The 27,573-nt window shown below is 37.4% G+C and overlaps 1 protein-coding gene across 1 annotated transcript in view; it reads right to left on the bottom strand.

Annotated features, from left to right (window-relative positions):
* Positions 1–3,033: 3,033 nt before the first annotated feature.
* The window catches only part of LOC145505216 (uncharacterized), a 204,012-nt gene continuing 179,472 nt past the window's right edge, over positions 3,034–27,573 (bottom strand). The window contains exon 6 of the mRNA XM_081486980.1: positions 3,034–4,904. The gene's annotated coding sequence lies outside the window, so the exon portion shown is untranslated. The remainder of the gene's footprint in view (positions 4,905–27,573) is intronic.

Genomic DNA, 27,573 nt, shown 5'->3' with positions numbered 1-27,573 from the left:
TAGTATTACCCTAATACCAAAACCAGATAGATATCAAAAAACAAACAAAAAACATAAGTAGCATACTAATACTTGTCATCAATATTAATGAAAAAAAGTTCAGCAAATACAAGCAAGTTGAATCCAACAATGTATGAGATAAAGTATACATCATTCAATATATATATAAAGTATATATATATATATGTATACATAAAGTATACAATATTCAAGACTAAGTGGTACTGGTAAAAGAAAACATGGATCAATGGAACAGAACAGAAATTTTAGAAATGACTCACTGTTTTTTGTGGGTTTTTTGCAAAGGCATTTTAGTGGCAAAAGGATAATCTTTTCAACAAATGGCACTGGAATGGTTAAATACCCATATATTAAAAACACCAACAAAATTCCCTAGTCATAGATGTTACACATTACACAAAAATTTAACTTAACATGGATCAGAGACTTCAAATGCAGAGTGAAAAAACTATTACAAGAAAATATAGGAGAAAATCTATCTAACCTTAGGTTTGGTGACGATTTTTTAGATATACCCCTAAAATTACGATCCATGAAGAAAACATGGTAAGTTGGACTTTATTAAAATTGAAAATGTCTTGTAGAAGACACTGTTGAGAGATGAAAAAACAAGTCACAGACTGGGAGAAATATTTCCAAAACATTTATCCAATAAAAGGCTTGTATCCAAAATATACAAAGAACTCTTAAAACTCAGCATTAAGAAAACAAGTGATCCAATTTAAAAATGGGCAAAAGAGCTGACAGCTCATAAAAGAAGATCTACAGATGGTAAATAAGCATATGAAAAGATGCCCAGCATAATTTTTCATTAGGGAAATGCAAATTAAAACAGCAATGAGATATCATTACAAACCTATTAGAATAACTAAAATCCAAAAGAGTGATAACAGCAATTCCTGGTGAGGATGCAGTGCAACAGAAATTCTCATTCTTTGAGGGCTGGAATGTAAAATGGCATAGCCACTTTGGAAGAGAGTTTGACAGTTTCATACAAAAGTAAATATATTATCACTATATCATCCAGCAACCACATTGATAGTTATTTACCAAGTGAATTAAAACTTATATCCAGACAAAAACCTGCACACAAAGGTTATATCCAGTTTCTTCATAATTGTCAAAACGAAAGGCAACCAAGATGCCCTTCAATAGATGAGTGAATGAACAAGTGTACATCTATTCAATGAAATATTTTTAAGAAATTTTAAAAAATTAATGAGCAATCAAATGATTGGAAGACACAGGCATATCTTAAATGTTCATTGCTAAATGAAAGAACCCAGTCTGAAATAGCTATATACTGTATGGTCCCATTTATATGACATTGCTGAAAAGACAAAACTGTAGAAACTACAAACAGGTCAGTGGTTGCCAGGTGTTTAAGAAGGAAGGAAGGTTGAATAGGAGCATAGGGAAATTTTTTTTTTGCCAGTGAAACTATTCTGCATGATACTATCATTGGGGATACATGACACTACATATTTGTCAAGCCCGTAAAACTTTACAGTAAAATGAACCTTACTATATGAAAATGAAAGAAAAATCTTTAGGTGTTTGAGATCCCAGAATGCAATGCAGGCTGATGCAAAATAACCCACTGTATTACAAATGTACAAAACAACCTCACTGAAAGGGGTAGGGGAAAGGTGCTAACCAAAGTAACTTTGGGAAATGAGTGAAGTCTATAGGATTAAAGGCATAAGCACTATCTTCTAACGTTTAAAACTATTTCCCACAGGGATTCAGGCTAACAATTCTTAAAGTGCTATAAATTTATACTGGAATTGAACAATTAAAAAATGGACACCACATGGTAGAAGCCAGATTTTTCACTGTTAAGATGTGAAGTTACAGACAAGCAAGAGAAGGCTAAAATGATCTACATGGTAATGGATCACAGATGTCTAGATTTTGGTTTCTAACACAATTCTCTAAGAAAAGGAATAATCCTTAGATAAATGGCTGATTCTAAAACTAGGGCCGTAAAGATGCACCATGATCCTGACCATCTTGTAGTGCCTGAAAGTAAGAAAGTGCTCACACAACTCAGTGATTTGGATATGTCAAGGCAAAGAAGAGCCAACTGAAAGAGCCAAATCTGGGACAATCTAAAACATATAAAGTAGTATTAGATTACAAACCAAAAGATAAAATAAATATCCACATGTTAATATTGATATGACATAAATAAATTACTGAATAAATAAATGGAGGACAATAGACAAATCTCCTGGGCAGAATTCCAAATAATTTTTACACACACTCTACTCTCAAGGAACTAAAGCATAACTTTCCTCTCATGTACATAGTAGCTTTCTTCCAAGGAGTCCAATTAAACGGTGAGATAAAAAGAGCACCTTAGTTCAGAAATCTGTAAAACACTACCTCATCCAGGTAATCAAGATTAACATTAACAGTGGTAAAGCCATACTGATTGGATGTTCCCTAAATATGACGTGATGAGAATGGTACTTTTTCTCTGTTCTTTCTCTCAAAATCTAAAACCTCTGGTAATTTTCTTTTCCCTGAAGTCTATTTTATCTGGTACTAACATTTACACTCCTATGTGCTTTTGATTAATTTCTGCATGATTGTTATCTTCCATCCTTTTATTTTCTATATTTAAAGTTAGCTTCTTCTAGACAGTATATAGTTAGGTCATATTAAATCCACTCTAATAATCTGTTTTAACATGGTATATTTAGAAGATATTTAGACCATTTACATTTAATGTTATTATTGATATGTTAGGGCTTAAGTCTACTCTTTTATATATTGTTTTACATTTTACCTCTGTTTTTTTTTTTCTTTCTCACGCTATCCTGTGAGTTACTCTAGCATATTTTAGAATTCCATTTTGATTTTTCTATATCATTTTGAGTGTATCTCTTTGAATAGCTCTTTTAGTGGTTGCTCATTTGGGTAAATAATAAAGAATAGGGTTTCTAGATCATATGGTAAGTACACATTTAATTTTTTTAATTAATTAATTAATTTTTTTAAAATAAATTTATTTATTTTAGTTGGGGGCTAATTACTTTACAATATTGTAATAGTTTTTGCCATACATTGACATGAATCAGCCATGGGTTTACATGTGTTCCCCAACTGCCAAACTGTTTTCAAAAGTAACTACACCAATTTGCTTTCCCATTATGAATTACAGTTGCTCTCCATTCTTGTAAGCTGTTGGTATAGTCAGTATTTTTTAGTTTAGTGATTCTGATAGGTATAAAGTTATATTATAGTGCTTTTAGTTTATATTTCTCTAATGGATAATAACATTGAACAACTTTCGTATATTTATTTGCCTTCCTTTTATCTTTTTGGCACAGTGTCTGTTCAAATACTTTGCCACTTTTAATTGAATTGGTTGTCTTTCTACTCTTAAATTTTGAGAATTCTTTATATAGTTGGCCCTTGAATGTGGGAATTGGGGGCACCCATCCTCTACCAGTCAGAAATCCATGTATAACATTACAGGCTGCCCTCTCTATCTGTGTTTCAACACCATGGATCATATAGTACCATTGTAAAGATTTATTGAAAAACATCCACATATAAGTGGACCCTCATAATTCAATCCAATGTGTTCAGGGTCAACAGCATATTCTGGATACAGTCTACTGTGAGATAAGTTATTTGCAAATATTTTATTCCAGTGTGTTGCTTGTTGTTTTTAATTCTCATTAGTTACTTTCACAAAGCATTTTTTAAAATTCAGGTAGAGTTCTGTTTAACAATTTTGTCTTTAATGATTGTTTTTGATATTGTGTATGAAAACTTGTTGCCTAACTCCAGTTCATGAAAACTTTCTAATGAAAATTTTATGTTTTAAGGTTTTATATATAGTTCTAGGATAATCTGAATCAATTTTTATATGATATATGAGGTTTAGGTCAAGATTCACTTTTTTACATATGGATATCTAATTGTTCCAGTATCCTTTGTTGAAAATTTTATCCTTCCATGGAGAGCAATATGGAGGTTCTCTAAAAAACTAAAAATAGAGCTACCATATATGATCATGCAATCCCACTCCTGAGCACATATCCAGAGAAAACACAATCCAAAAAGATATATGCACCCCCAATGTTCACTGCAGCACTATTTAAAATATCCAAGACATGGAAGCAACCTAAATGTTCATTCACTGATGAGTGGGTAAATATGTAGTATATATATGTACAACAGAATATTTCTAAGCCATTAGAAAGAATGAAATAATGCCATTTGAAGCAACATGGATGAACCTAGAAATTATCATACTAAGTGAAGTAAGTCAAAGATAAATATCAGATGCTATCACTCACATGGGAAATCTAAAAAAAAAAATACAAGTGAATTTAATCTACAAAAGAGAAATAGACCCATAGACATAAAAATAAACTTATGAAAAAAAAAAAGAAACTTATGCTTACCAATCGGGAAAGGGGGGATTAACATATCTATGCTACTGTATATAAAATAGATAACCAACAAGGATCTGTGTGTTTGTGTGTGTGTGTGTGTGTGTATAACTGAATCACTTTACTGTACACCTGAATTGTAAATCAACTATATTTCAATAAAAAAATTTTTTAAGTTTATCCATTATTTACTGAATTGCTTTTACACCTCTATCTAAAAAACAACTCTACATATTTGTATAATATTGACTATTCTAATACAGGAATAAGTGATATATCTCTTCTAAGATCTAACCCCCACACACATACACATACACAACATCTCTTGTGTATTGCTTCATTTTGTCTTCATTTGGTCCAATTATTTAGGAATGTTAGCAACCAACAGGCCATACACAGACTTCTACTGTGTCTTTGCAGTCTTCTCAAGAGAGTGGAGAAGCTTCCCCAACTTGCATTACTCTTTGTTACCTGAAAGCAGAGACAGACTTGCTTATGCATGCCCTTCATAATACCAGCAGCCCCTCTTTCCAACATCACACTAAATACAGAAAACACAACATCCCTCTCCAATCTCTTCCTTCACCTTCTCTATCCCATACAGATCCCTTCACAGAAGTTCTTTCACATACAAGTTACTTTATATAAATGGATTCCTGTGGGCCTGACCCTGACATATCTGAGTCCCAATAGAAACACAACTTAGCCTCAAAATGAGACCCTCATACTACATTCAGAATATTTTTCCATGTTTTCAGATGTCAGTGATGAAATGACTAGATGAGTAGAACTTGAACCAAAGTGATGAGAGCAGGATAAACCAGGCTCTAGTCCAAGATTTTAGGCTTCCCCAGTGGCTCAGTGGTAAAGAACCCACCTGCCAATGCAGGGGATGTGGGTTTGATCCCTGGGTTGGAAAGATCCTCCAGAGGAGGAAATGGCAACTCACTCCAGTATTCTTACCTGAGAAATTCCATGGACAGAGGAGACTGGCGGGCTACAGCCCATGGAGTAGAAAGAGTCAGCAATGACTGAGCAACTGAGCATGAGCAAGAGTCCAAGATTTAATTAGAACAAAGCATGAGGAAAAAGGTGGAATGCAAGATTGCTCTCATCATCCCCAGCAGAGAACCATGAGATGATTCACTAAAAAATGAGTTCAGTTCCACTTTAAGTGGAAATACTCAGCAGAAAGTTGGAAATGTAGGTGCAAACCTCTGAGAATATAAAATGGGGAGCTATCAATGTAAGGTGAAAAAGTTAAGCTGTGAGAATGAATGATTTCTCTGAGAGAGAAATCAGATAGAAAAATGAAAGACCAAGGATTGAGCCTTGAAATAAATGAGTAGCATTCAAGTGGCTGACTGTAAAGAACAGGTGACAAAATATATCAATTTAAGCAGAAAAGGGCTAATTGAAAAGGGGTAAAGAACTTTCCTCTGATGCAGACATCAAATTAATTTTGGTTTTAATGTATTTTTTTGCTTGTTTTGCTTTGTATGCAGTTGCTCTTGTTGTGTTTGTTCTGGTATTGATGCTCAGTAGCATCACTATCCCTTGACCTAGCCTTGCTTTATCCTCCTGAATAGGAAGGAAATATTCAGGTAAGACTGAAATTTTACACTAGCATCAACAATATGATACACCATAATAATCATTTTCCAACTTTATCCTTTCAAAAAAGAGATCATCCCTGCTTCAGTTATATGGCTACCAGATATTTTCTGATTATTTGCATCAACACATGACTATGCCTTGCAAAACAATCCTAACAGACTCCCTATATATCCAGGAATTCCACAGATTATATACAAGGTTTTCAAAATAAGTGTTTAGTTTTCCAATTATAAAGTAACATATGCCCATTCTGGAAAAATTAAGATTCTATAAAAGCACATAAGTAAATATGAATGATTCAAAAATTCAACTAACTGGACATTACAGTAAGCACATTGTCTATAGTCTGTTTAAAATATTATTAAGATAATATTCTGTATAAAAAGTCACATTTTATTTTTTCACTTACTATAGTAAAAGCTTTTGGCTATACAATTACAGGTTATTCATAAGCATAATATTTAAAGGCTTCAAAATGTTCCATAGTATAGCTGCTTAATATTTTCAGTCATTAATTACTTTTCAGCATTTGGACTTCAATCTCATTTTTCTTCAGTACAAAAAAAATTGTAAGAAATTGTGGGCTCTAATTTTTAAAAGAATCCATTTTGAGCCATTCTCAAATGAAACAGATTTAATATGAATATCAATTTCAGTTAAATGCAAAAGAGTGATGTTTCACTGGGTTCTAATATGTTAAGTTCCCCTCTATATATGAAATTACCACAGTTCACAAAAATGGTCCAATGATTTTTTTTTTCTGAGTAATGAATACAAACCTAGAGTTAATCCTTCCCTTCGGTGTATTAACCCCCAAATCTCTCTTCTAATAACTCTTAATTCCTTTCCTTAAAAAAAAAAATCAACCAAATTACTTTCAATCATTATCTGCCACAAAGTTTACTGGTTTTTGGTTATTTACAGATATTCTGTACAATAATGAGAGAAGAGCATCTATCTTAATTATATTCAAGTACACAGATCAGTGTACCTGTTGCTTTAAGAAATTATCTTAAGGCTTTCCTGATGTTTGCTTCTGTGACTTGATTCTAATGAAAATGTGTACACTGGGGTTGGGGTGTGTGGAATCTTAGGCAGATGGTTATGACTGTAGCTTAAAAATTCGTTGACCAACAGTTTGGAAAACATTTTTCAACTAAAGTGATTTTTGCAACAGGCAATCTGAGTAAGTATAGTTTCAAAACAGAGCCATAGAGAGTTTTCTCCACAACCTCTTCTCCTTCTATACCTTATGCTTTATTTTTGTCTCCTCATCCCTCTTTACCTACAAAGCTATAGTGTAGATCTTCAGTTTGGCCCTTATGTGGCCTCACCAGACTAGAAAAGACATGGAGCAATCTGGTACAGTCTTCATTTTATAGGTGATGTACCTGAGTCCTGAAAAACTTACAGGACCTGCCCAACAATGTGTAGCTCCTAGTTTGTGGCTGATTTGAAAATGTCATATTTTTCAAAAAGATGGAAAACTAAAAGTTAGCTAAAAATGTATCCCCCTGGAATAGGAAGTGATTCAGTAGAAAAATGTGAGATGACTTCAGGCTTTAATTAAAAAAAAAAAAAAAAGCTTTTGAAACTACAAATGCAAAGGCATGAATAAGCCAATGAAGAGCTAGGACACAAGTCTGATTCATGGTTCCTCTGCTCCACCCCAGCCACCATGAAGGGAAAGATGGCGATCTGGAAACTTGTTCTTCCCAGTAATCTTGTACTGAATACTTGCAAGGCTTATGGGTTAAGGCATTTTTGCCAGGTTGCAAAAAATTTGCACATATTCTCTCTTATCCTAGGATCAAACTTCCAATATATTTTCTTTCCAAGGCAAACAAGATCTTCCCCAAATTGACTTTTCCTCCACTTTATTTACATAAATAGTTGGAACTTTTAAATGACTGTTTGTCTTACTGAAGAAAGAGAAAAACAAGAGGGAAAATATTAGGTTCTGCTTTTGGGGGTGCTCAATGACTCAAGTCAATGAAAGCTTGAAGACAAGATACCTCTGTCTCTCCCAGTGTGACTAAGCACCTAGAATCATGTTTTGTACAACCCAGTTCACCACTAAATATCTAAGGGAGGAAAGAAATATCTAAGGAAAAGAGTAAGGGAAAGAAGGAGAAAGAAGAGAAGAAAGAATCATCGTGGATGAAAACTAACCATGTGTTGGACATTTGACTTATAGTCTTATTTTAGGCTAACAAAGATTTTATCTCTATTTAGCTGTTGAAGGGAATAAAGTTCAAATTTCATTTCTAGTTAAGGGGTCATGAAGAGAGAGATTTAAACTCTTACCACTTCAGTTTTCCCTGTCTTCATGACCACATTTTCCTTGGATTATTATCAACAACTTCCTAAGAGATCTCCTGGCTTCTATTCCTGCTCCACTCAAAACAGTCAGTACTCAACAACCAGAATCTTTATAAAAGGTAAGTCAGATTGCAGTGATCTCTGCTTTAATTATTCTGATGGCTTTCCTTTGTACCTAGAATAAAGTGCAATGCCTTTTCTAGGTCTGCAAAGGCCTACCTTACCTTTATCTCTAACCTCACAATCTCATTCTCATTTACTACCCTCCAATGACACTACAAAACCTAAATATAGCTTTCGGTACTTCAATTCTCTATTCCCCTTGCCTTCAGTGCTTTTTCCCATATATCTGGGGATGGCAATTCATGGCCTACAGGCCAAATTCAACTCCCAGACTCCTGTCTGTTTCTATAAATAAAATTTGATTGGTACACAGCCACAGCCTTTCAACTGTTTTATCAGTGAATGCTTTTGCATTCAATGCATACAATGGCAGACTTGAATAGTCAGGATAGAGACCACATGAGCTGCAAAGCCTAAAATATTTACTATCTGGTCTTTTTCAGGGAGAAAGAAAAAGATTGCCAATCCCAGTCCTAGATTGTGGTCAGGTTGGTTCTATCTTGTCACCCAGAAGAGATGTCCATCTCAAATGTTCAAAGAGAGGTCTTCCCTGACTATCCACCCTAGAATAGCTCCTTGCCACAAATCATTCCATCTTGTATTATAACACTTATGGTCCTTATAACACATATGGCTTTCCTGGTGGCTCAGCTGTAAAGAATCTACCTGCAATGCGGAAGCCACAGGAGACATGGGTTCAATCCCTAGGTCAGGAAGATCCCCTGGAGGAGGGCATGGCAACCCACTCTAGTATTCTTGCATGAAGAATCTCATGTATAGAGACTGGCAGGCTACAGTCCATAGGGTCTCAAAGAATCAGACACGACTAAAGTGACTTAGCACACATTCACTCACAGTGGCTCAGAGGTAAAGGATCCATCTGCAGTGTGAGACACAGATTCGATCCCTGGGTCAGGAAGATCTCCTGGAGAAGGAAATGGCAACTCACTTCCATATGCTTCTCTGGGAAATTCCATGGACAGAGGAACCTGCTGAACTATAGTCCATGGGCTCACAATGGAGTTGGACACAACTTAGCAACTAAATAACAACACTTATTTTACTCATTTATTTCTTTACTTGTTTACTATCTAATGCTCCTTTTAGAATATCTGCTCCAGGAGAGTTATGAGGCATTCTAAATTTTATTTACAACATTTGCAAGTTATTAACATAGAATAATCTCTTGATAAATATTTTTAATAAGTGAATACATGATGGAAATGCTTGGTTTTTATTATTCCAAAACTCAGTATTTTCCACTATGTTATATTTTCTAACAACAAAAGAATGTTCTGGCCAAAAGAAAGAACAATGTATAATTAAGCAAATTTTGTTCAATCCTGCAGATCTATTTTAGATTCAGTAAAGATAGACATCATACCGCCCTCAGGAAAACCATAAAGTCTATGAAATGTAGAGTACACATTTGTAGGGTGCACTGCAACTTAATTGGCAGGGCCATATCACAGATCTATCTGTAACCACCAGACAAAAGCATCTGGAAGGTTTCCATGGGGAGAGAAGTTTATTCTGGATGAATCCTAGAAAACACTTCAAAGTAAGCAGTTTGTCTTTTGAGCTCAGCAACTTTGTTTTTCTCCTTACAGCAATCCCCTTCTTCCGTTAATGCAATTGCTGACCTCCTGCTGACTAATCCTGGTGTATTTAAGACACCTAGTTCAAAGCCCACAAGCAAGACAGATACCTATGCTCCTGACACTCTTTTCCTTTTACTCTTCTTGATACTCAGTCCTAAAGACCTTCATTTGCTACTGAATGTTGATAGTAATACACTAGTCAGGTAAATAAAGAGCTGATGGCAAGTCAGCTCATGGATTGCACCTCTGTGAGTGGGCCCTTGTCCTAGAAAGTCAACTGCCTTTACTTAAATGGTCATTAAGAAATAAGTTATTTCCAATCCTTGGTAAGCCAAGTTACCAGTACTAACTTTACTTCCAGGATATCACTGAATGTGTAATACACTACCAAATGATTCTCGTTTGGAGTCAGAATGACTCCAACTAATTGGAACATCTGAATCACTTAACAAGTCTGTAAAGTGAAGGTCTAGGATTTGATGATCTCTAAGTCCTTTCAGTGACAAGAACCTATGTTTCTAAGATGACCACCAGAGACTTCAGGGCAGAGCAAAAGTGTGTGGATTATGGACATTGAGGTCACATTGGTGGGAGTTATAGTGCTGTATGCTTTGTGGAAAATTTCTTAATCTTTCAGAGCCCTGGTTTCCTGGTTATACTATGGAAGTAATAATGCCCACCTTTTCTGTGGTTATGAGATTGTAACATGCTAATTGCGTATAAAGCACTTAGAATTGTACCTTGCTAACAAATGGAAGCTATTTTCATTAGTATTTTTCTAATATGTTCTAATTTCAATAAATTTATGGTAGTATAATACTGAATATCGCATTAATTGTATTTTTACGAAACTATCATCTTAGAGAAGAGGCAAAACATACTAGCAATAAATTTCAGAAAACTGGAAGAGCTGAGAAGAAGTGATAATATGAACCAACATAGATTAGGTCATATATCAGAATTCAGGGGGCTAATTAGCACAGTTCCACAAAAGAACTATGACTTATTGTTGACCTTAAATCAAAACACCTGTTCTCAAAGGAAGCTATTACGGACTGGAGCTGAGAGGGACTTGAGTTGACCTTTACCCTTGAACTGATGGGCTGCTCCTGATAATGTAAAACAAATAGAACCTGTATTATGGAAACCAAGATTTAGAAAGGAAGGTACAAGTTGTAGGTAGTATTTTTTAGTCTAAATGTGGTTAGACAGTGGCTCTCCTATGATACCGAGAAGGCAATGGCACCCCACTCCAGTACTCTTGCCTGGAAAATCCCATGGACAGAGGAGCCTGGTAGGCTGCAGTCCATGGGGTCGCTAAGAGTCGGACACAGCTGAGAGACTTCAATTTCCCTTTTCGCTTTCCTGCATTGGAGAAGGAAACGGCAACCCACTCCAGTGTTCTTGCCTGGAGAATCCCAGGAACGAGGGAGCCTGGTGGGCTGCCATCTATGGGGTCACACAGAGTCAGACACGAGTGAAGTGATGCAGCAGGAGCAGCAGCTCCTATGATAAGGAGACTTGAGACTTGGTAAAGCTCCTTATTACATTTACCAAATTTTTTAGCATTGAAAACCTTTACTTTCCAAACTTATCCAATTTATTCTGTGTAATGAAATGAAGAAAATCATATTTCCCCAAATTCCTCTTAGGGAGACTTTGTATTTATTCAAAAGAAATTACTTTCTTTGGAGTATGAGACCCTAAGGAAATGCTCAAGTAACACAATACAGCAATTAAATTGTTCCGCCTAATAAAAGGATGAGGAATTTTAACAAGAGAGGATTCTAAAGAGGGAGAAAGGGGCCAGTAAGGCAGAAAGACAATATGAGGAGTGAGTGAAAGGCTTAGTGGGGAGAGAGAACCCCTATTGGTTGAGTGGCAGAGAAAAGAATTAGGAAAAGATCAGAAGTGTCTAATTTGGAGGGGGTGTTAGGCTGTTTGCTTTGAGTGTGCAATGTAAACTCCTTCCTCTGTTTCCTGTAAGGGATCTTCAAGAACACCATCTTTATTGCTCACTTGTGATTTTATGGGTTATTTTGTAGACCTGGAGAAGGGCTGAGCTCTGTGTTCAAGTTAGTACAGGGAGAAAACAATGTTCCTGGGAATCGTAACTTAAGAGAACAGTGAGGATGAGGGAGGGAGAGCTAATTTCTAAGTCAGACATAAGCATATTTCTTTATGGTTTCTCATAATATTTTTAATGAAGTTTTTAAAAACTGACTCATCTATACTAGTATATAGAAAATTAAGACCAGAGAGACAGGAAAACTCAAAATCGTGATAGGAATACCCTCCCAAAAGGGAGTCAGAAGATTAGAAGGTGGAGTTCAGGGAACAGTTCTGTAACCTTCCCATCAAACTATCCACCCCTCCCCTACCAGATACCTTTCCAGCTTATCCTTCAGAGAATTTTACCCTTACTTTATCTATGACAGTGCTGTCCAAAAGAAATATTATGCAGGCCACATATGTAATTTTAATTTTTCTAGCAGCAAAGCTTCAAAAAATGTAAAACTAGAGAAGTAAATTTAAATAATATATCTTATTTAACTTAATATTTCTAAAATATTACTATTTTACCATGTAATAATCAGCATAAAATTATTAATGAGGTATTTTTACATTTTTTACACAAAGTCTTTGAAATTCAATGCATATTTTATATTTGCAGCACAGCTCAGTTCAGACTGACCACATTTCATGTGCTCAATGGCTACATGTGGCTCATGGCTACAATTCTGAACAGCAGATAATTGAAGATATGAATCCTATACACAATTATAATCTCAGACAAGTAGAGGTCATTTCCAGCTGTATCCATGGACAAATGGACAGTGAATTCATGTTGGCAATATTAATTGTATAGCATTTAGACATGGAAAATTTATTCTTAAATTATGAATAAGTGGTTTAAGCAAGTGAACCCAATTATTGCATATTACTACATGTGGCTATTGAAATAAGCACTTCCATATATTACCACATTTAATCCTCTCAAAAAAACACCTGATGAAGGATCATTATTGAGATTGAAACAGTAGACCTGTGTCCAATATCCATTTCACCCTTCTTCTCATTTGCCTTTCTGAAGGGCAGAGAGCGAAATGCTAAATGCTGTATTTCCCAGACTCCCTGGAAACTAGGGTTCTCAATGTGATTTAGAGTCAATCAGATACACATATGTGAGACCTGAAGGCTGGAATTGAGGCAGAGACTGCATTTGGTGGGGGGGCACAGGAACTGAGTTTTCAGCAACAGAATTAAAGAGACATGCCATTGTCCAGTCTCTGCTTGTGAATATTGAGAAGCAGAGTCCTAGGGATCTGTGTTGCTGGGACAGATCAGAGCACATACAGCATGGGGAGGCAGTGGCAATAGTGGTAGTGTCTTTCTAATTAAGTAGACTTTTGAATGTTGTGATTTCCCAGTGATAGCCACAAATTGGGTAGGTTCTAAAAGAATCTGCATCCTAACTCTGAAAACAAAAGCAAAAAAACGCAGGAGTTTCCTGGATGACTCAGTTCTGCAGTGTCAATGCAGAAGCTATTCCTCAGTGCTCTTGGCTAGATTCTGTCTCTCTCTCCCAGTGGTTCCATAAGCCATTTCCACAGACCACCACACTCACCCTTCACATCAGTGATATGCTAATTAGGTGGGATGAGTTCAAGATGGATAACATACTGAAGGGTTTGGTAAGACACGTGTACTACAGATGTGTGTGTGTGTGCTCGGTCGTATCCGACTCTTTGCGACCCTATGGACTGTAGTCCACCAGGCTCCTCTGTCCATGGAATTTTCCAGGCAAGGATATTGGAGTGGATTGCTATTTCCTACTCCAGGGGATCTTCCCAACCCAGGGATCAAACACGTGTCTCCTGGATCTCCTGCACCTCCTGCACTGGCAAGCAGATTCTTTACCATTGTGCCACCTGGGAAACCCTCAGTACTATGGAGAGAGAGAAATAAATCCTGAACATTGAGAAATTTGCCATTTCAATTTTAGAGGTCCATTGATCAGAGTCATGGCATGACATCCCCTCCAAAGCTAACAGCAAATGACTATACCTTACCACATTTTGTGGTATTCCTTACCACCAAATTGAAAGCGCCAATGCCTGCTATGCCCCTTTGAATTCTGGAGGCAATATGGTCCCCATGTGGGTATAATGTTCTGGCCCTTATATTACATGAGAAGCTTCCAACTTGGAGCTTGACCTACAATATGAAAAGGCTCTGTTGCAGATCCAGGTTGAGGTACAATCAGCTATCACTTAGGTTGTATGAGGTGGCACAACTTATTGTGTTGGAAGTGTCAATGATAGGAAAAAGTGCAGTGGAGAATTTATGACAAACTCCAGGAAAAGGATCGCAGCACAGGTCTCTGTGCTGGTTTTGGAGAAAGGTTTTGGAGAAAGGTCGTACCGTCTAGAGCAGAGAATTACATGCACATTCTTGGAAAACCTACTTGGGCCCTGGTAGAAACAGAATGCTTGATAATAGGACACCAAGTGACCATGCATCTCAAAATGTCCTTTAGGAGTTGGATGCTATTTGACCCACAAAGTCAGAAAGTCAGTATCAATCCATTATAAGATCCAATAGTACATGTGAGATTTGGTACAAGTAGGACCCAAAGGCACACGCAAGCTCCAGAAACATGTAATCTAGATCCCAGTGTCAGCCACCATGGTTGCATCAGCAATGTTCTCCTTCAACTCACTGTGATGGTTGTTGGGTGGGGGTTTTGTATAGCCAGCTACAAAGAGGAGAGGGGAGCTGCTGCTTGGTTTATGAATGTGTTGGATCAATATGTGAGTGCAAGTAAATAATACATGGTGGCTGTACAGCCCAGGTGCTGAATAACAACCTATGACTGCCATCTGGACTTTTTCCATCCAAAGACTAGCAACTAAGAAAAGGAGACATTATCCTGGTCAGGTTAATCAACCCTGATCAGCAGGAAGAGATCTTTTTGCACAATGGGGACCGGGAGGAAGATATGTGGAACTTGATGATCCCCTCAGACACTTCTTTGTACTCCCTCGTCCTATGGTAATTGTAAATGGCTGGGTCAGCAACCTCTGCCTGTGAAGGATATGATTACCAGGAAATCAGAAATCTCAGGTGTGGAGGTTTGGTGACACCACAAGTGATCCACCAAAACCTTTAGTGGTGATAGCTGAGGATGAAGGAAACTTAGAATTGATAATTAAGGAAGGAAAATGATTAGTATCAGTTGTGGCTCCCAGACCAATTGCAGTGATGAAGGTTGTAATTTTCTTTAGTGTCCTCCATCTTCTAGGTTTTCCTTCAAGAAAAGAGACCGAATGGAACAGTTGATAAGCTACCTCTTGAATCCACTTTGGATATGGATCTGTGCAATGCAAGGTATGGACTGTGGCAGACATGGATCTAAAAGACTCTTTAGATTCCCCTTTCAAGAAAGGATTTATCGCCTTTGTCGCCTGTATGTGAGGAGTATGGATGGCTGAGATCCTCAAACTCCATCAGATCCACCTGGACTTCTGAGTCAAGGTGACAACACTTGTGGGAATCCCTCCAGTCAAGACTGCGGTAAAATGGCCCAGCCATTTCCACCAGTGTGGGATTTCTGTAATAGGCAGTAATTTTGCCACTGTTCCCTACTGGGCCAGCAGAAACTGTCAGATATATACCATGATCTGATGACTCACGCTCCCTAACCTTGCTTCCTCCCTTTTCCTTTCATAGGTGTTCCCTTTACAATAATCTTTTGTCCTCCTACTTCCAACTCAGATTCTGCTTACCAGTAGGTCCAACCAAAGCAAAGGGTCTTCTCTCTTGGTAGAGAGAAAGATTATAAATAAATATATAAGTATAAAATATAATGTTAAAATGTGACTTCTAAGGAAATAATACAAAACAATGGGATTTGTGAGTAATAGAAATACTATCAATAATGGGTAGGGCTTCCCAGGTGGTGCAGTGGTTAAGAATCCGCCTGCCAATGCAGGAGACACGGGTTCGATCCCTGGATTAGGAAGACCCCCTGGAGTAGCAAATGGCTTCCCACTCCAGTATTCTTGCCTGGAAAATTCCAAGGACATCAGAGCCTGGTGGGCTATTGTCCAGGGAGTTGCGAAGAGTCAGACACAACTGAGCATCTGAACACACATGCATTATTAGTGGGCAGGCTTTTAAAGCTTATCTCAGAGGATACCTGTGAGTAGAGACCCAAATAAAGTACAAATATATGACATACAAATAAATATTTGAAGATAGAATGAGTCTGCCTTTGTCTTTTCCCACATTCACCACACTGAATTTTCCCAATCAACTTTAGCCCTGTTTGTCCCATTTTTAGCTAACGATTTGCTATTCTGCATCACCAAGACTATCAAGATATTTTGACCTGTATTCTTTCAAGTATCATCTCTTAAACCAAATATGTCTCTGCATCTTTATTTTTCCTTTCTTTGCCTGTGACCCTCTCTCTGGGGAAGAGTCTGCTCTGATGGCCAACACTAATCTCTCCATTTGTAACCGAAGACAAGCAACGTAGTGGTGTTCTCGACTGCCAAGAAAAAAGTTATACATTTCTTCCTCCAGGGAACACTGCCATTTTCACAGAGAGGGAACCAGAAACTGCTGATGCTTCATAAAATAAGACAGATGAATCTCAGAACCACATTGCAAAGGACATGTTCAGTAAAGTGTTCGTTAATTCATCACTTAGTGACCACCTGCTTATATGCTTGGTTTTAGCAGTGATAATAGAAAGATAGCCAGGACCCCAAATCTTTGACCAGCTGTCTCCTGCTATAGATTCTTAATAGGATATATTAAGAATTCTTAAGAGGGCACATTCTTATAGACTATTAATAGAGCATATTTTGCGCAGATGACACTCTAGGGAAATGCATACAAGTGTCTTATTTTGATAACCTGGACTGGTTCACATATGCTGCTTGCAATGTCCTTCAGCCAAACTAACTTAAAGTCTAACATAAAGCCTTAGAATGATGTTTTGGTTTTTTTCTACCAGGTCTACTCTAGGAATTTTCCTGTATGATTTTTTTTTAATGAAATAGTACAATGAGGGACAGAAAGATGATCTTAAGAGTAAGAACCTGTCTTTGTAAGGCCCAGAGAAAAATGACCCAAGGAGCTCACTCTGTGTTTCCCTCTTTGTCCAGTACAATTGACCTTTCCTGGTGCATAGGTGCTACAATGCCAGAGGAAGTAGATATATTACTGCTCCAGCCCTGTTGGAAACAAGATAGAAAGAACTAGGAAAAATCCCAACTCACAATCTTCTGGAAAAAACATATCTAACCTCTTTGATCTATCTATTGTAAGATAAACCCACTCTTAGCTCTCTAACATCAACCAAATCATAGATCCCCAAGAAATCTAATAACTTCATTTATTTTATGACTGACAGTTATGCCTCTTGTCAAGGATTTACCCTGCTTTTCATAATCTTTCAGAAAATAAATATCCATATGATAAACAATTGAGAAAGCAATATTATATGAAGTCTGGCATTTTCTGTCTAAGTAGTTCAGAATTTCCATTCAGTTAGTTCTCTTGCCATTGTTGTCTGGATTTCTCTGACGAGTGGCCTCCACTTACAAACATCACCCACTTAAAACTTGCAGCTCCAGCTTCTTCCTCTCTCACAACAACTTCATCCACATTTCTGAAATTGAGATTTCCTGCCATTGTGGAAACAATGAAAACTTTAGTAGCCATGGTGATGAACTCGTACAAATCTTTACCCACTTCACCACTGGATGATTCATTCACTTTCTCTAGTTTAAAAAAAAATTAAGTCTGCTACTTGTCCAGAACCCAAATATAGCATCATAAACTTTAAAACAATTCCTTCCTATGTATACTATACAATTTGCAATGTGTTCTTGTTCATGATATATACACTGATCCTAAAAAAGTCTTGTGAAGTAAGCACAGTAGGAACTATTAGCTCCATTTTATTGAAGGAAAATGTGGTACACCTTTTTGTGAATTTACCAAACTCCACTTTCCTCAGGGTAACTACCCTAATCTCTATGTCTTACTCCTCAATACCCATCTTTGTATAATATGGCCCTATCTCTGGTCAAAGTTGGTTGAATCAGGAAATAACCCAACTGAATCATTCTCATTCCCTCAATTAGTAATCTGAAACTGGGACAGAAATAGAGATGGGGAGAGAAATGTTAAGAGAAGTGGGGACAAGCAAAAAGAAACAAGAAGTGGTAGGAAAAGGTGAGAAGAAGCTGTCCAAGTGGGTGGAACTGTAACATTAGAGAGCTTTTGTCAGAAAAAGTCACAAGAGTAGGTAAGAATTACATAGATTGCAGAGAAAAATAGAGACCAAAAAGTGAGAAAGAATGTTAAAACTTCAATTTCCATGGTCTATGGTCTTCTTAAAGTCTGACTATATTCTTATCCACGAGCTTTATGAGATGTTGTCATAACTCACAACGAACTTTTCTTTTCCTTAAGCGAGGCCTGATTTCTATATTGGCAACCAACATGAAAAATGTGATTCAAAGTGATTAAATTTATCCAAGATTACATTGTCAGGTAGTGGTTACAAAATCCAAAATCAAAGTCTAGTTCCCAGACTTCTAGTCAATTAATTATGAAGAGTTATTCTGTGCTAGAGACATCTACTTAGATCAAGAGATAATGAATACAGAAAGGTTTGTGCATTAAATTCAGAAGGAGAAAGCACAGAAATGGAAAAAGTCAAGATGATTGTAGGTTGACTGGTGTTTTCCCAAAGATACATCCACCTGGTACCTATAAATGTGACTTTATTTGGTAAAGGCTTTGCAGATGTAACTAAGAATCTTGAGATGAGATCATCCCCGATTATGATGGGCCTTAAATTAAATCCATTGGCAAGTGACCTTATAAGAGAAGGAGAACACGGAAGAAGACATACAGGAGAAGTCAATGTAAAGAGAAAGGCAGAGACTATGGTGATGTAGCCGCAAGCCAACAAACAGCAAGGACTGACAGCAGCCACCTAACACTCAAAGCCAGAAAAGAGGCATGAAATGGACCAGCCCTGAGGATGCGTGGATTTCAGACTTCTAGCCTCCAGAACTGTGAAAGAATACATTTCTGTTGATTAAGTTACCACGTTTGTTATAGCAGCCACAGTGAACTAATACAATGATTAAAAGTATAAATAAATAGAATGAAAAGAAATTAGAGAATGAGAAGTTAAGAATAAATTATGAGAGCATGGGATATTCAAACTACAATGTCCACATGAGAAGGCAAGGGGTTAACAATCACTTGGTTTTGTTTGGGGCATCTACCTTTATTTAACAGCTATGAAGTGTCAGGTGGGAAGTGCCTGTGGAGGATACAGAGGCTGGGAGAGGGTGCTGAACCCTAAGGAGCTCACAATTTGTAAGCCTGTATTGGAGTTGGACTATTAAGATTCAGCCTACCAAGTATTATTAAAGTATTATTCTAAAGTTGCTTTTCCTTTTTTAATTTTTGTAAAGAATTATTGAGGATTTTTTTTCTGCTATGTCTTTATCGGTATTAAATAAAACATCTCTTTTTTTCCCTTTTTCGTTAAAACCCACATATGTATTATTTGCTCCTCTACCACGCCCATCACCTCCAAAAAGAAAGTGAGATGTTTCTCATGCTAGAAGCTCCTTGATATGGGAGAGAGGTAAATAGCACTCTCTGTTTAAGTCTGAGGACTAGAAATCTTTGTGTTTCAAAAATGGAGCCCACCAAGGTGATCAGAATGGCTTGGCAACATGTAGGAATGATGGAACTTGTGGCTTTAAGAGGAGAAGTAGATGGCACAACTCCAAGGAAGTTTAGTTCCCTAGAAACGGGAGAGGATCTGGCAGATTGAAAGGGCTTGATGTATGGAAATCTGCAGGCTCCTCATACACAGCACCCCATAAATAGATTTCAGAGGGAAAACAGTTGTATGAATACCCATGGAGACTAAACTTTATTTAAAAAAACAGTTTCATATTATGTTGAAATCAGAATATCTAAGGACATCCTTTATTTGTTGCTGCTGAAAGGAGAAAAAGTAGATCATGGGACATGAATAGTTTCCTTTCCCTCTTCTTTCTCCTTCACAAAAAAAAGAATAACCTACATGATCTACAGAGTAATGAGTCATATTAACATATGGCTGATTAGTTCATTTGCAATTTCAGTGAAAAATTCATTCTTATATAACGTATAATGTGTAAGATTTTTATACACAAAATGAACAATGTATGTATTATATGCTCCCCAGGTAATGGTTACATCTTAGGCGAACTTACACAACTTGCATAGAGGTTAGGTATTTAATGAAAGAATATTCTGGGAGGAATTTGTGACAAATAGCTCCAAAAGAACTTGTGAGTATCTCAGAAAGCTTCTTACTTCTTCTTAATAGAACAGAGTTTCTATACATTTAGAAGCAGGGGCTCTTTATACTCTGTGTTTATAGTCACTGGATTGTAAAGGTCTCAACCTCTTCTCATTTACCTTACTAAGAAAAGAAATGACCATTCTGTGGTGACCAACATGGTAAGGAAATCTAAAAATAGAGTGAATATATGTATATCGTATGACTGATTCACTTTGCTGTATTGCAAGAAACTAACACAACATTGTAAAGCAGCTATACTCCAATAAAAATTAATTTAAAAAGAAATGACCAACTGTATGCTAAAAAAAAAATACAAACAACATGACACAACAGAAATCTTTCTTCTTTGGGTTATCCATTATAAATTGTACTTTAAAAAAAATTTGACCATGGCTAAATGAAAGATCATAATTTCTTCCCGTAACACTAATTAATGTTAGTGCAAGCATAACTGTAGTTTAGGACTGTGAATTTTTTTTTTCCCGGTTTCCCCCCACACACACTTTTTTTTAATTTTTTTTATTTATTTTAGTTGGGAGCTAATTACTTTACAATATTGTAGTAGTTTTTGCCATACATTGACATGAATCAGCCATGGGTTTACATGTGTTCCCCTTACTGGACCCCCCTCCCACCTCCCTCCCCATCCCATCCCTCTGGGTCATCCCAATGCCCCAGCCCTGAGCATTTGTCTCATGCATCAAACATGGAATGGTGTTCTGTTTCACATATGATAATATACATGTTTCAATGCTATTCTCCCAGAACGTCCCATCCTCACCTTCTCCCTCAGAGTCCATAAGACTGTTGTATGCATCTGTGTCTCTTATTCTGTCTCGCATATAGGGTTATTGTTACCATCTTTCAAATTCCATATATATGCATTAGTATACTGTATTGGTGTTTTTCTTTCTGGCTTACTTCACTCTGTATAATGGGCTCCAGTTTCATCTCAATAGATCCGATTCAAATGTATTCTTTTTAATGGCTGAGTAATATTCCATTGTGTATATGTACCACAGCTTCCTTATCCATTCGTCTGCTGATGGACATCTAGGTTGCTTCCATGTCCTGGCTATTGTAAACAGTGCTGCGATGAACATTGGGGTACACGCGTCTCTTTCAATTCTGGTTTCCTCGGTGTGTATGCCCAGCAGTGGGATTGCTGGGTCATATGGCAGTTCTATTCCCAGTTTTTTAAGGAATCTCCACACTGTTCTCCATAATGGCTGTACTAGTTTGCATTCCCACCAACAGTGTAAGAGGGTTCCCTTTTCTCCACACCCTCTCCAGCATTTATTGCTTGTAGACTTTTGGATAGCAGCCATTCTGACTGGTGTGAAATGGTACCTCTTTGTGGTTTTGATTTGCATTTCTCTAATAATGAGTGATGTTGAGCATCTTTTCATGTGTTTGTTAGCCATCTGTATGTCTTCTTTGGAGAAATGTCTGTTTAGTTCTTTGGCCCATTTTTGATTGGGTCGTTTATTTTTCTGGAATTGAGCTGCAGGAGTTGCTTGTATATTTTTGAGATTAATTGTTTGTCTGTTGCTTCGTTTGCTATTATTTTCTCCCATTCTGAAGGCTGTCTTTTCACCTTGCTTATAGTTTCCTTTATTGTGCAAAAGCTTTTAATTTTAATTAGGTCCCATTTGTTTATTTTTGCTTTTATTTCCAATATTCTTGGAGGTGGGTCATGGAGGATCCTGCTGTGATTTATGTCGGAGAGTGTTTTGCCTATGTTTTCCTCTAGGAGTTTTATAGTTTCTGGTCTTACGTTTAGATCTTTAATCCATTTTGAGTTTATTTTTGTGTATGGTGTTAGGAAGTGTTCTAGTTTCATTCTTTTACACGTGGTTGACCAGTTTTCCCAGCACCACTTGTTAAAGAGATTGTCTTTTCTCCATTGTATATTCTTGCCTCCTTTGTCAAAGATAAGGTGTCCATATGTGCGTGGGTTTATCTCTGGGCTTTCTATTTTGTTCCATTGATCTATATTTCTATCTTTGTGCCAGTACCATACTGTCTTGATGACTGTGGCTTTGTAGTAGAGCCTGAAGTCAGGCAGGTTGATTCCTCCAGTTCCATTCTTCTTTCTCAAGATTGCTTTGGCTATTCGAGGTTTCTTATATTTCCATACAAATTGTGAAATGATTTGTTCTAGTTCTGTGAAAAATACCATTGGTAGCTTGATAGGGATTGCATTGAATCTATAGATTTCTTTGGGTAGTATACTCATTTTCACTATATTAATAGGACTGTGAATTTTAAATCATTATAACTAGGCTCAAACACACCTTTATTAATCAAAGTGGGAACCATTACAATAAGCACATTTTTGTATTGAGAAATAAGTTTATTTTTTCCTATGGCATAAAAATACATGCTTTGGGATTCAATGAACTCTTGGAAAGCATTTTCTGAGTCCTGCTGGTTATGGAAGCATTTTCCCTGCAAAAAGTTGTCTAGATGCTTGAAGAAATATAGTAGGTTGGTGAGAGGTTGGGGGAATATAGTGGATGAAGCAAACTTTCATAGCCCAATGCATTCAGCTTTTGAAGCATTGGTTGCACGACCTGTGGTGAGGTGTTGTCATGGAGATGAACTGGACCCATTCAGTTGACCAATGCTGTCTGCAGACTTTGCAGTTTTTGTTGCCTGTCATCGATTTGCTGAGCATACTTCTCAGATGTAGTGGTTTCACTGGGATTCTGAAAGTTGTAGTGGATCAGACAGGCAGCAGACTACCAAGCAATGACTTTTTCTGTGGAAATTTGGCTTTGGGAAGTGCTTTGGAGCTTCTTCTCAATCTAACCACTGAACTGATCATCGTCAGTTGTCATACAAAATCGACTTTTCATCACACATCACAATCTGATTGAGAAATGGTTGTTGAATAGAATAAGAGAAGACAACACTTCAAAACAATGATTTTTTTAATTTACAGTCAGCCTTTGAGACACCCACTTATCAAGCTTTTTCACCTTTCTAATTTGCTTCAAATGCCAAATGACTGTAGTGTGGTTAACGTTGAGTTCTTTGCCAACTTCTCATGTAGTTGTAACAGGATCAGCTTCCATGATCCTCTCAATTGGTCATTGTCAACTTCTAATAGCCAGCCACTATGCTCTTTATCTTCAAGGCTCTCATCTCCTTGGTAAAACTTCTTGAACCATCACTGCACTGTACATTCATTAGCAGTTCTTGAGAGCATTCATTAGTATTCATTAGCACTATTGATATTGTGAGTTGTCTCCACTGTTTTATGACCCATTTTGAACTTGAATAAGAAAACTGCTCAAATTTGCTTTTTGTCTAACATCATTTCCATAGTCCAAAATAAATATAAAGCATACAGCAAATAATGTCACTAGCAAAAAAAAAAAGAAAAAAACCAAGAAATGTACATTAAAACAATGTATAACATAGCCCCATTTACTTGAGAACATATTCCAATATCAAATGGCAAATTTCAACAACACAAAACTCATAATTACTTTTGCACCAACCTCCCATAGCCAAAATGAAAAATGAGCAAGGTCTTGTAGGTCTTCATAGAACCATTCAGCTTCAGCTTCTTCAGCATTACTGGTCAGGGCATAGACTTGGATTACCGTGATATTGAATGGTTTGCCTTGGAAATGAACAGAGGTCATTCTGTCGTTTTTGAGATTGCATAGAATGTATGTGTATGACCACAGAAGTAAGTGATGGACGCAGTGTGAGAACAAAACTCACTGGGAGCTAAGACAAAAATCAATGCCTTCAAGGAAGAAGGAGGGGAAATGTCCTGGGAGCAGCAATGGGGAACCAAAAGCTATCCCATCCTCATGCTCAATTATAACAAAGGATGCAGGAGAGAATGTCTGCTATATAAGGCTGGAGAAGAAGCAACACTATCAAGGGAGATCCAAGTTTCAGTGTGAGCAAAAACATAAAACATCCAAAAGATGTGGTTTAAGATAGAAAACTTTTGCCAGGGATGGGTCATGGTTTCCTCATGGGAAAAGTTTGGGAGTTGAGAGGGTTGGAGGGCAAGATAGACTGTGACTAAAGATTGGGTCGTGAAGGATGGCTTGGTGTACTTCTGTGGGTGCGTGTAAACTCTTTTGAACAGCACCTGGCTTCAAGTCAGTGCTGTGTAAATGTCAGATATTATTAATATTTTGGTGATTCCTGTGAACACAGAGATACAAGAAACAATGGTATTAGCCCCAATAGACATTTGGGTTTAGGAATCAGCAAACTAAAATGGACTGGAATGGGTGAATTTAACTCAGATGACCATTATATTTACTACTGTGGGCAAGAATCCCTTAGAAGAAATGGAGTAGCCATCATAGTCAACAAAAGAATATGAAATGCAGTACTTAGATGCAATCTCAAAAAAGACAGAATGATCTCTGTTCATTTTCAAGGCAAACCAATCACAGTAATCCAAGTCTATGCGCTGACCAGTAATGCTAAAGAAGCTGAAGTTGAATGGTTCTATGAAGACCTACAAGACCTTCTAGAACTAACACCCAAAAAAGATGTCCTTTTCATTATAGGGGACAGGAAAGCAAAAGTAGAAAGTCAATGAAACATCTGGAGTAACAGGGAAATTTGGCCTTGGAGTACAGAAAGAAGTAGGGCAAAGGCTAATAGAGTTTTGCCAAGAGAATGCACTGGTCATAGCAAACACCCTCTTCCAACAACACAAGAGAAGACTCTACACATGGACATCACCAGATGGTCAATACTGAAATCAGATTGATTATATCCTTTGCAGCCAAAGATGGAGAAGCTCTATACAGTCAGCAAAAACAAAACCTGGAGCTGACTGTTGCTCATATCACGAACTCCTTATTGCCAAATTCAGACTTAAATTGAAGAAAGTAGGGAAAACCACCAGACCATTCAGTTATGACCTAAATCAAATCCCTTATGATTATACAGTGGAAGTGAGAAATAGATTTAAGGGACTAGATCTGATAGACAGAGTGCCTGATGAACTATGGATGGAGGTTCTTGACATTGTATATGAGACAGGGAGCAAGACCATCCCCACAAAAAAGCTAGGCAAAAAAGCAAAATGGCTGTCTGAGGAGGCCTTAGAAATAGCTGTGAAAAGAAGAGAAGTAGAAAGCAAAGGAGAAAAGGAAAGACATACCCATTTGAATGCAGAGTCCCAAAGAATAGCAAGGTGAAGAAGTCAAGTGGCCCTTAGGAAGCATCACTACGAACAAAGTTAGTGGAGGTGATGGAATTCCAGCAGAGCTATTTCAAATCCTAAAAGGTGATGCTGTTAAAAGATCTGCACTCCATATGCCAGCAAATTTGGAAAACTCAGCAGTGGCCACAGGACTGGAAAAGGTCAGTTTTCATTCCAATCCCAAAGAAAGACAGTGCCAAAGAATGTTCAAACTACTGCACAATTGCACACATCTCACATGCCAGTGAAGTAATGCTTAAAATTCTCCAAGCCAGGCTTCAGCAATAGATGAACCATGAACTTCCAGATGTTCAAGCTGGATTTAGAAAAGGCAGAGGAACCAGAGCTCAAATTGCCAACATCCTCTAGATCATTGAAAAAACAAGAGAGTTACAGAAAAACATCTATTTCTGCTCTATTAACTATGTGAAAGCCTTTGACTGTGTGGATCACAATAAACTGTGGAAAATTCTGAAAGAGATGGGAATACCAGACCACCTGAGCTGCCTCTTGAGAAACCTGTATGCAGGTCAGGAAGCAACAGTTAGAACTGGACATGAAACAACCGACTGGTTCCAAATAGGAAAAAGAGTATGTCAAGGTTGTATATTGTCACTCTGCTTATTTAACTTATATTCAGAATACATCATGAGAAATGCTGGGCTGCATGAAACACAAGCTGGAATCAAGTTTGCCAGGAGAAATATCAATAACCTCAGATATGCAGATGACACCACCTCTATGGCAGAAAGTGAAGAAGAACTAAAGAGCCTCTTGATGAAAGTGAAAGAGGAGAGTGAAAAAGTTGGCTTAAAATTCAACATTCAGAAAACTAAGATCATGGCATCCTGTCCCATCACTTCATGGAAAATAGATGGGGAAACAGTGGAAACAGCAGCAGACTTTATTTTTGGGGGCTCCAAAATCACCTCAAATAGTGACTGCAGCCATGAAGATCAAAAGACACTTGCTCCTTGGAATAAAAGCTATAGCCAACCTAGGCAGCATGTTAAAAACCAGAGACATTACTTTGACAACAAAGGTCTGTCTCGTCAAGGCTATGTTTTTCCAGTACTCATGTTTGGTTTTGAGAGTTGGACTATAAAGAAAGCTGAGCGCTGAAGAATTGATGCTTTTGAACTGTGATGCTGGAGAAGACTCTTGAGAGTCCCTTGGACTGCAAGGATATCCAACCAATCCATCCTAAAGGAAATCAGTCCTGAACATTCACTGGAAGGACTGATGCTGAAGCTGAAACTCCCAATACTTTGGTCACCTGATGCGAAGAACTGACTCACTGGAAAAGACCCTGATGCTGGGAAAGATTGAAGGTGGGAGGAGAAGAGGATGGCAGAACATGAGATGGTTGGATGGCATCACTGACTCAACGGACATGAGCTTGAATAAACTCCTGGAGTTAGTGATAGACAGGGAGGCCTGGCGTGCTGCAGTCCATGGGGTCGCAAAGAGTTGGAATGACTGAGCCACTGAACTGAACTGAACTGAGACTTTTGGGATGATGACATTGATGAATTTGTCATTTGGGGGGAAAGATGAGGACAGAGATTTCATAAAATCATGTGGAGTTCTGGTTTTGTATCAACAGGAATAAGTACAAGAAAAGGGAATACAGAACACTAGATCATCAAAATCTCATAAAATTAAAGAAAAGCTATTAAGAAAAAATCCAAAAACCTTTACAGAGAAAGAATGCCTTCAGGAGACTTGAAATTTTTTGAAATTCCCAAAACCTAGAAAATAGGGCAGCTGTGAGTACTGGATGTATACACATTCTCTGATACTCCTTTCTTCAAGGTGAAATTAATTCCCCTCCCCTGAATGGTGGCCCAAATTTAGCGACTTTCTTCTAACAGAATAGAATGT

Source organism: Giraffa tippelskirchi, chromosome 5, assembly GCF_054371585.1.
Source record: "Giraffa tippelskirchi isolate mGirTip1 chromosome 5, T2T-mGirTip1v1.2.pri, whole genome shotgun sequence".
In the NCBI taxonomy this organism is placed as follows: domain Eukaryota; kingdom Metazoa; phylum Chordata; class Mammalia; order Artiodactyla; family Giraffidae; genus Giraffa; species Giraffa tippelskirchi.
This window is presented reverse-complemented; position numbering and strand designations above follow the sequence as displayed.